The 10,270-nt window shown below is 34.3% G+C and overlaps 1 pseudogene; it reads right to left on the bottom strand.

Annotated features, from left to right (window-relative positions):
- Nucleotides 1–9,915: 9,915 nt before the first annotated feature.
- On the bottom strand, nt 9,916–10,014 carry LOC112449663 (uncharacterized; annotated as a pseudogene).
- Between the last annotated feature and the right edge of the window lie 256 nt (nt 10,015–10,270).

The following is a 10,270-nucleotide window of genomic DNA, read 5'->3' as shown; positions in this document are numbered from 1 at the left end:
ATGAGACTGTTAAGTGTACTGAAAAATATTCAACCTGTTTGGACTCTCAACTACAGATTCTTAAGTCAGGGCTTCAATGTCAAGTGTTTGCGTAAAGACTGTATTCCATGAACTCTTTCTTCCCCGCTCAAATTTCACCAGTTATAAAGTATGCCATACTCTCCTAATATTTTATCTCTTTTCTCTTTGCTTTTATCTCTTTACTGTACCTGTCTGCCAATCCTGTTTCATCCTTGTGCACACTGGCAAAGCGTCAGCAAGCACACACATGAAAATGACACTCATAAGCACACAAAGTCCTGAATTCTCACAAAAAGAAGTTAAAGAAGAAAACACAGTTTTGTAAGAATCACTGAAAATAAAAATGGGTAACAACGGAATCTAGTTTGCATTCTCTAGTTTTTATTTGCTGTATACTGTTCTGAACTTGTTAAACAATATTGCATTGTGGTTTCTCATAGTAATTATACTGTTATCCAATAATCATCTGAAGTATTATGTCTTATACTGAATATAAAGCAAATTCCCCCAAATTATAAAAATTATGTATGTCAGAGTTAATATTACAGCAAAAATGCCCATATTTTAGCTACTTATTACAACTCACTATGTTTTTGATTTTATATCTCACTAAGTGACTTTCTGCATCTATCCTTTGACCCTGTCAGCCAAACAGAATTTCTACCAATGGATGATAAAGAAGAAATGAAGATTATCATTCTTATCCACTGTTGGTGCTCTTCCAGTACGCTTGCTATGGTATTCAAATACGCAGCAAGCCTATGATCCCTTAGCTATTTTCAGGTTCAGTTCCTTTGCTGAATCAAATGTTTTCAGCCTCTTTCCTCCTCTGCAGTAACAATCTCTCTTCCATTGGACAGTGATCTGTTTACATGCCAGAGTTTTTAAGCCACTGATTTAAGCTGGCTGCTGCAGGAAAATTCAAGGGACAGTTTGATCAGTAAAACAGGTAGTCATGCTTCAATTGTGCTTTGCTCTCTTACTTGGTAACAGGCCAGATTGAAAAGCAAAATGGGCTGGGAAAACATTAACGATTGCCTAGGCTAGATTACATAGTACTTTAGGAAACAGAAACTCCGGTAGCGTGCAATTTGAAATTTGCAATAATGGACATCTCACTTTGTGAGACTTTACTATTATGGATGGACTTGATATAATAGAGAATAGAGGAAGGGATCTAAAAATAATTCATTGCTTTGTGCTGGTATCTATGCAGCAATTCTGTCATTTAAAACTCTTGCCACTTTGTCTGGGCAAACCAATTAGATATAGGAAGCCTTTTGGATGGTACACACAAATCTAGCTAGCTTCATTTCTTTGTAAAAGGCAAGACATCTGGAATTTGTGTGTGGGGGTGACAGGTAGCCCAAAGGCTAAATAAAAAGATACAGTTCCAGCAATTATCATTGTTGAAATTTAATGCATATAAGTGTGCTCTTAATACCTTGATTTTCTTTTTTGTATCTAATAGCATCTTTTAATGAGTGTCAAATTTACTGTATCATATGAAATAATCATTCAAGTTTCCTACTTTTGGAAAAATAAAAGGAAATACACACACACACACACACACACACACCCCTTGTCTCTATTCAGATGCTTGAGAATTTTTTTTTTTAAATAATGAAAATGTCAGCATTTTAAAATGAAAACTTTATTTTCAAGAAGTTTATTACTTGCATGCTAAAAGCATCACCAAGCTAGATTTTGGCATAGTGAGTACTTGGAGGGCAGTGACATTTCAAAACCATTTTTCTTATATCATGGACTCAATTTCCAAGAGATTGCCTAATTTAATTTCAGAACAATTCAGTGCCTCCCAAGATCTCCATCCCAGCTTCCCATCATAAGTATGCTCTAGCCTGTGTAGAATGTTCCAGTACACAAATTTAGGGAACTCTGAGAAATCTTAACAGAATGCAGACAGTAGAAGTGTAACTTATGAAAGGTTGCTGGTTCAGTGAGCTAAATAAATCATTTCTTATATGGGGGAGAGTAGGATTTTAGGGGAAAAAATTGGAAAACTTTAACAAGTTCCATTTCATGATGTGGACAAAATGTTACAGTTCATAATTTTCAGGTAGATGATTTTAGATACATGCATGCAAAATAATCAGGGAAAATAGTGGTCAATACATTGTGTTCAATGACTTGTACCTCAGTTGACGAGTAGGTAATTAAAAGCAGAAAGAAGAAAAGAAAAGCCCAAGAGGGTAAAAAATGCACTACAGTTTTATAACAATAGGAACACTGAATTGGGAATTAGCACATGGGAATTTGTTGTAAGTCATAAGTCATTGATTGTGACAACAAAGCAAATTATTTCCTTTTTTTTAGTTCTTGGTGTCTTCAAATATGAATTCAGGAATTTGGAACCTTTATTCCCAGTAGGTTTCACCCAGAAATTTAATTATTCAATCCTAGGTAATATCTATTTTTCTTTCCTTTTCCTTTATAAATTCTGAATTAAAACCCTCTAGCCTTGTGACCAATTAAATATTTTATATTTAGGAAATAAACCCTTAGAAACTAAAAGAGACTGATTTCACTTATCCTTCAATTTCCTGTTTTTCAGTCTTATGAATTATAATTTATGAGATTAAGACAAATGGTTAGAATTTCATGAAACTAAGGGATGACAGGGAACATAAAAATGTAAAGTGGTATTTTTAAAATGAAAGTGTTTTTTTTTAAAGTGTAATTAAAATAAAAAATTTCCTGTAATTCTGGAAGATATATAAAAGGTTCTTAAAAGTTTATTTTCATGTAAAATGAATGTGCTGGAGTCATGGGGAATTTGTGACTTTTAAACCCAGGCAGCTGGGCCATTCATGCATACAATCACTTTTGGCTGTACTTTTTTATTTCATCCATAATGTCTCCCAGTTAATAAGTATGGATTATGTTACCCTGATTAAATATATCTAGAATCCTACTTGATTGTTTTAATTCTCTCTTTATTAAGTATACTGTGATTTTTCTAGTAAGAATTTAATATAATTTTTCATGTCTGAATACAGCATTTGATCAAGTTGTTGAAAAGACTTGGCCTCATAAATCTGTTTTCCTCACCATCACCTCAAAATCCCCACATGTCTGCCTTTTGCAGATGAAATTACAGGAGCAAATGGGAACGTGGGGTTTGGTCTTTTGGTGAGTTTGATGTGGTTCTTTCTTTTAGGACAAGCTATTTCCTATGAAGGGACTTTTTTCATTGTTTTGCTAACATTCATTTTCTGAATCTCTCTGTTTATATTCAAAAAACGTTGGAAGGAAAACAATCCTTCTGAAGGCCCAAAATTTTGTAAGCGTAATATAACAAGGCCTATTTTTATTTTCCATGAATGGTACCTGAGTACTTAGTAGCGAATCTGTCCATCTGCTGTTCCAAGTGGTTTCTGATTTTGCCAAAGTCATTAAGTACCAGACCTATCTCAGAGGTTATTTGCTCTTTCTGTGCTGGAAGTAGGCCTGCAGGTCAAAATGTAATAAAATAAAAATATATACCTCATCATCTAAAACTAGAGAAAGTATTATATTGCAGACGGCAGAAGCTTAAGGACCTATTAAATTGATGTGAAAATTAATTTAAAAAGTAGATGAACAGCTTTGATGGACATTCCTCTGCCAATTTGGCACTTTCACTTGAGTTATATTAATTTTCTTGCAAGTGGTGAATATGATGATGAAAGGAATTTACAGGTAAGGGAATAGCACATAGATACTAAAGGCAAGAGACTGAGGCAAATGTGGATTTGTTGTTGAACTGAAAAGCTCAGAAAATGCTCCCTGTCCATAAATTCTCCAGGCAAAAATACTGGAGTGGGTTGCCGTTTCCTTCCCCAGGGGATCTTCCCTGGGATCAACCCAGGGATTGAACCCCCATCTCATAAGTCTCCTGCATTGCAGGCAGATTCTTAACCATCTGAGCCACCAGGGAAGCCTTCTATAAAAACTACACCATTTAAATAAAATTAAAAATATTTATTGAATATGCATATAAAGTGATATTGATTATGATATACTTGTGCTCACAAATCAAATATGCATAATGTATAGAATTAGGCAAGTCAATAATTTCATATATCATATATGTTTTTTATAATCTCATTAATTATAAATATATGATTAAGCTTTCAGTTCTGTGAAGTCAAGAGCTTATGTATTTTATGCGGAAAAACATGTTGTAGATTAGATACTTGGATCTGTATAAAGAAAGAAGGCCAGAGAAGAAATAAATCCAGGTAAAATAAGATCCTTTATTTTCTTAATTGATTTAAAAGATAACTGCTTAGCTAAAGAAATAATTGTAAAAATGCATTGGATTGTAATAGCATTTGTTCAAGTGAATTGAATGACAGCAATGTCAATACATGGACAAGAAGAATTTGTTATTTATTATTAAGTTCCTTCAATTCAGGTGAAGTGACAGTGTTATTTGTAGCTTGATTTAGAGTAGTTACATAGTGAACTCTATGGCATGTATTAAAAAAATTAATAATGAATTGGTTTTCCAAAAGGGCATATGAAGGAATCATTTAAAATGCTCATTTTATACCAAAAGAAGGCAGAAATAGTGGCAAACATAGTAGACATCAACATATTAATAATCACTTTAAATGTGAATGGTGCAAATATAATTAAAAGATACATTTTGGCAAACTGACTTTAAAAAGAAGAACTAATTACTGTTGGCCCTCTGTTTCCATGGATCTCTGCCACCACAGATTTATTGAACCACAGATTGATCCATGGATACAGATGGCCAACTGTATTAGTCCACTTTATATAAGGGACTTGAGCCTAAGTGCATATTTATATCCTTGAGGAGTCTTGGAACCAATCTCCCCCTCAGAATCAGAGGGATGATGGTGTATTTTGTTCACAAAAGGCCTGCTTTAGATATGAATACTCATGTAGGTTAACCTGTAAATGCATTAGAGACTCTCTCCAATTTGAGAATAATTTGACCTTCTACCAAATAGCCCTCTTTCTAGTCCCAAAATTTTCCAAGCTCTGTCACACTTCAAAAAATTTTAATATATTTTTTCTTTTCTCTGTGATGCTTGTCCATTTGCCTTTCTCATTAACCATATCCTTCTCATTCACCTTGTTGATTTCTCTATATATTCAATTATATATTTATAACTATATTTTGTTAATTGAATTGCTTTTTCTTTATCTCTTTTAGTGGACCTAACCTCATGAGAGCAAAGACTAGGTTTGTCTTGCTTACTGAAGTAATTCCATAAGTTAGATTAAGTGCTTACATGTATCAGTTGAAGGTGGATGCGAATTGAATAACTTGTGATATTAATTGAAAAAATGACTTTTCGTGTATTCCATGATTCAGTTCAGTTCAGTTCAGTCGCTCAGTCATGTCCGACTCTTTGCAACCCCATGAATCGCAGGACACCAGGCCTCCCTGTCCATCACCAACTCCCGGAGTTCACTCAGACTCATGTCCATTGAGTCGGTGATGCCATCCAGCCATCTCATCTTCTGTGGTCCCCTTCTCCTCCTGCCCCCAATCCCTTCCAGCATCAGAGTCTTTTCCAATGAGTCAACTCTTCGCATGAGGTGGCCAAAGTACTGGAGTTTCAGCTTTAGCATCATTCCTTCCAAAGAAATCCCAGGGCTGATCTCCTTTAGGATGGACTGGTTGGATCTCCTTGTAGTCCAAGGGACTCTCAAGAGTCTTCTCCAACACCAGAGTTCAAAGGCATCAATTCTTTGGCGCTCAGCTTTCTTCACAGTCCAACACTCACATCCATACATGACCACTGGAAAAACCATATTATGGCTTAATACGTAATACTTTTATTTTGCCTTAACAACAGTAACAACAAAAAATGTCTGAGAGGCACAATGGGAAAGGAGATTTGAGAGATATGTGGAGACGATTTTTCCTTTAATCACATGCAAAAAAAGATTGCTTCATCCTCTTACAACAGAAACCTCAAAGTTCAGGTGCAGTGCTGGTATAAATTAGGCCTAAATTCTGTAAAGAGAGAAAATTCTTTGGTTCTTTGTTCTCAAAGGATCCTTACCAGGGACACACATGAGAAGCTAGAGCCTACTGAATGTGAGTGCTATTAACTATGGAACTATTGACTCACACACAAAAAGGCATTTCGTAAACTAAAGTGACATTAGATTTCCAACTCTGTGGGACATAAATGAATTAAGAAGAAATATTTCACTTCGATTTCCCTTGCACGCTATGGGAAATTCAGCAGTGTTTGTTATGTGGTTATTGCAATGAAGAGGAAGTCAGGTCAGCTCTCCCTCCACTGTCACCACTTCAGGATGTAAGTAACCATGACAGCATTCATCCATCCTTAAAGCTTTTAAGAGAATTTGAGATTAGGGTTGAGGAGAAAACCCAGATGTTCTTCTAAAAGTTAGAATTACACAAAAGAGCAAAAAAGACGTATCCATAAGACAGGCTACACTTTTGATGAAATACAACAAATTCCATACTCATAAGAGTTAATATACTAGTTACTATTGTTGAAGAATTGGCAAGAAAAAATTTTATCTTAAATCTGGTTATACAGCACTTAATTTTATTTACAGTCAGGAATCAGAGCAATGATATTAGAGCTAATTTGAGTACATACTGAGGATAAAGTTCGGTAACAAGGAAAATAAAGTTTAGGTGAAAAGAAGAATGTATGTATTTTGCTTAGCCTGGGTACTGGAAATTTCCATAAGAGCTGTTTTTAGATAAAGTACTTTTATGGCTCAAAAATGCCAGTCCAGGTTCGATCCACGATACTGGATGCTTGGGGCTAGTGCACTGGGACGATCCAGAGGGATGGTATGGGGAGGGAGGAGGGAGGAGGGTTCAGGATGGGGAACACATGTATACCTGTGGTGGATTCATTTTGATATTTGTCAAAACTAATACAATTATGTAAAGTTTAAAAATAAAATAAAATTTAAAAAATAAAAAAATATATATATATATAATAAAAAAAAAAAAAAACTAATGTTTTTACCTTATATGCTGCTCATTTACCCGGTGTGATTTTCTTTTCTTTTTTCTTTCTTTCTCTCTTTCTTTTTTTTTTTTTAACAAATAAGCTGTTTTATTTCAAAACATGTTTTAAATATTTAGCTTGAAATAAAAGGTTTATTTTTATTAAAGCGAGAGACTAAATCGAAAGTAGAAAAAAATGATTAACTTTCAGGGCTTTGGGAAATCTATTGACAGATGTTTGTTCATCAGCATATATATCCTTAGCTTGAACACATAGCTTGGCCTTTTTTATTTATGGAACAGGAACTCCATGGTAAGGTTTTTCAGCTTTTTTATTCTTTAAAAGGGAAAGAAAGGAAAGATAACTGCCTTATTCTGATTGAAATTTATACTGATGGACTAAAAACACTTCAGAGATAAGTTAGTGGTTCAGTTCAGTTCAGTCACTCAGTCGTGTCCTATTCTTTGCGACCCCATGGACTGCAGCATACAAGGACTTCCTGTCCATCACCGGCTCCCAGAGCTTACGCAAACTTATGTCTATTGAGTCAGTGATGCCATCCAAGCATCTCATCCTCTGCTGTCCCCTTCTCCTCCAGCCTTCAATCTTTCCCAGCATCAGGGTCTTTTCCACTGAGTCAGTTCTTTGCATCAGGTGGCCAAAGTATTGCAGTTTCAGCTTCAGCATCAGTCTTTCCAATGAATATTCAGGACTGATTTCCTTTAGGATGGACTGGTTGGATCTCCTTGCAGTCCAAGGGACACTCAAGAGTCTTCTCCAACACCACAGTTCAAAAGCATCAATTCTTCAGTGCTCAGCTTTGTTTATAGTCCAACTCTCACATCCATACATGACCACTGGAAAAACCATAAGTTTAACTAGATGGACCCTTGTTAGCAGAGTAATGTCTCTGTTTTTTAATATGCTGTCTTGGTTTGTCATAGCTTTTCTTCCAATTATAGGTTAAGAAGACAAATATATGCCCTCAAAATTATTAATAAAGTAGACAAAACCAGTGGAAAAGGAGAGATACTCAGAACAATCCCAAAGATGAAAATTAAGATATTTTTCTGAAAACAATGTAAACAAAATTTTCATGTATGGCTTTTTAATGGTTAAATTTAGGGAGTAAAAAAATGTTTCATTTTCAACAAGAAACAGTGTGTTATGTACTACATTTTATTTATTATACTCTAAAGTGTGGTCATAACATCCAGTGGTCTAAATCATTTAAAAAGCTCTTTGTGAATTCACAGAAGTGCACGGATACATTGTCACAGACATTCTATCTGGGCTACTGACTTTATGGAATGAGGAATGAGGCATGATTGTCATAGGAAAGTTTATGAAATTTGCATGTAAATTGAAAATTAATTTGTGACTTGTTCATTTTTGTTGGTGCATTTCATTTATTCTGAGCAAAGATATATGGTGAAGGAGAGTCCTATTTTAAGGTGATTTTTCTATAGTTTGCCAAAAAATATTCATATGATCTTTTGAAATGTATATAGTACAATCTCATATCAAATGAGAAAAACTTCCAGCACCCCTGAAATGTAGACAGGAGATAAATGCTCACATTCACAATACCTATTACTGACATATATCTACTACAGTCTTAATATTTACTAAGTCCAAAGACTATACATACAAATGTAAACTGATCTGAGTACTTTCAAAGTTCTCAGATTCTTACCAGCTGTTGTTGCAGTGTGTGTATATATATACACACAGACATATATATCTTGCTTGCTTTAATATAGTAAGTTACAGTCTGTTTTATTGGCCACACATATAAAAAAAAAGGGTGGCAAATAAAGTCAACTTTAAAAAACACATTCTGGAGTTATTTGAAAACATAATAAATTTGTATAGAGAGATTGGTTTCTATCATTTATATATATTGGGAGACAGATACCTTATTTTTCTTATGATTTGTAAGAGAAACCTCAGCCTTATAGATCTTAAAAGTTTAAATACCTTACATGAGCATTTGAGTTTTCCGTGGAACAAGTGATGGCAACAATGGGAAAATGAACCCACACATCAGTGCAATATATTTTAGTATGCCACGTTTATAAACCTACTAGTATTCTCCCTGGAAAGTACCTGATAGTATACAGGCTATTATGTTCATATTAGAAAAGCTAAAAGTCACTATCAATTGAACATGAAGATTCTCTTAATATCAATAACAGACATAAATTTGTAATCCTGCACATTAACACTGGCTTTGGGATATAGAAGTTCTTAGAAGATGCACCTTGTCAAACGTTTCAAAGTGTTAGATATGCTAAGATTAAACTACATTATTCTGCCTAACTGGTTACCATTATATCAAAAAGCATTCTTTTTCTGGTATATTTTTAATTGAAGTTACAGTACTCTCTAAAAACTGAGAGTACAAATGTTATTTAGAAACATGTTCAGCTATCAAGATATTTTCTAACTAAAATGAATCATTTAAATCAGTTTCTTCTACTAGTCACTGTTCAGTTTCAGTTCTACAGGAGACATTTCAAAATAAGTAAAAACTGCAATGGAATGTAAAACCACTACCTGTCTTTAAAAAAATTGTTATATTTGACATGATACATTTTGGAAATTGAAGGTGTATAACATACTACTTAGACTTATTTATATATTGTAATATGATTTCCATTGCTGCTGCTGCTAAGTCACTTCAGTTGTGTCCCGCCTCTGCGCAACCCCATAGACAGCAGCCCACCAGGCTCCTCTGTCCATGGGATTCTCCAGGCAAGAACACTGGAGTGGATTGTCATTTCCTTCTCCACGATTTCCACTGAAGCAATATTTATCAGATTGTTTGACTATAGTATGTACTACTGTGTATATTTATTACACTGTGCCTGAGATATCTATAGTTTACTTTCTGTTTCAGGGGAAAAAAAAAAAAGCATGCTTCATGAATTTGCATTTTATCCTTGTTCAGGGACCATGCTAATTTGTATTCTAATTTTAGTCTATGTGGTGTGGAAGTGAGCACTTGATATACTACCTTGAGTTACTACAAATAAGACAAACTCTAATGTGCAGGTAATATATTAAAAGTCAAGGTGTAGAATTTTTGCTCAAATAAACTCTTAAAAATATGAAAAAATCAAGGTAGTGGACTGTGATAATTGGTAACTGGAACAAAAATATAATTTATTATGTGTTTCTTAATTTAGAAGCATATTCAAAAAAGAAAAAGCCATAAAATTTCAGGAGAATTTCAGGGAGGATATTTACTGAAAGAAAAC

The sequence above is a fragment of the Bos taurus genome, chromosome 14 (genome assembly GCF_002263795.3).
Source record: "Bos taurus isolate L1 Dominette 01449 registration number 42190680 breed Hereford chromosome 14, ARS-UCD2.0, whole genome shotgun sequence".
NCBI lineage: Eukaryota > Metazoa > Chordata > Mammalia > Artiodactyla > Bovidae > Bos > Bos taurus.
Note: the sequence above shows the minus strand (reverse complement) of the source record. Positions and strands in the feature narration are given on the sequence as shown.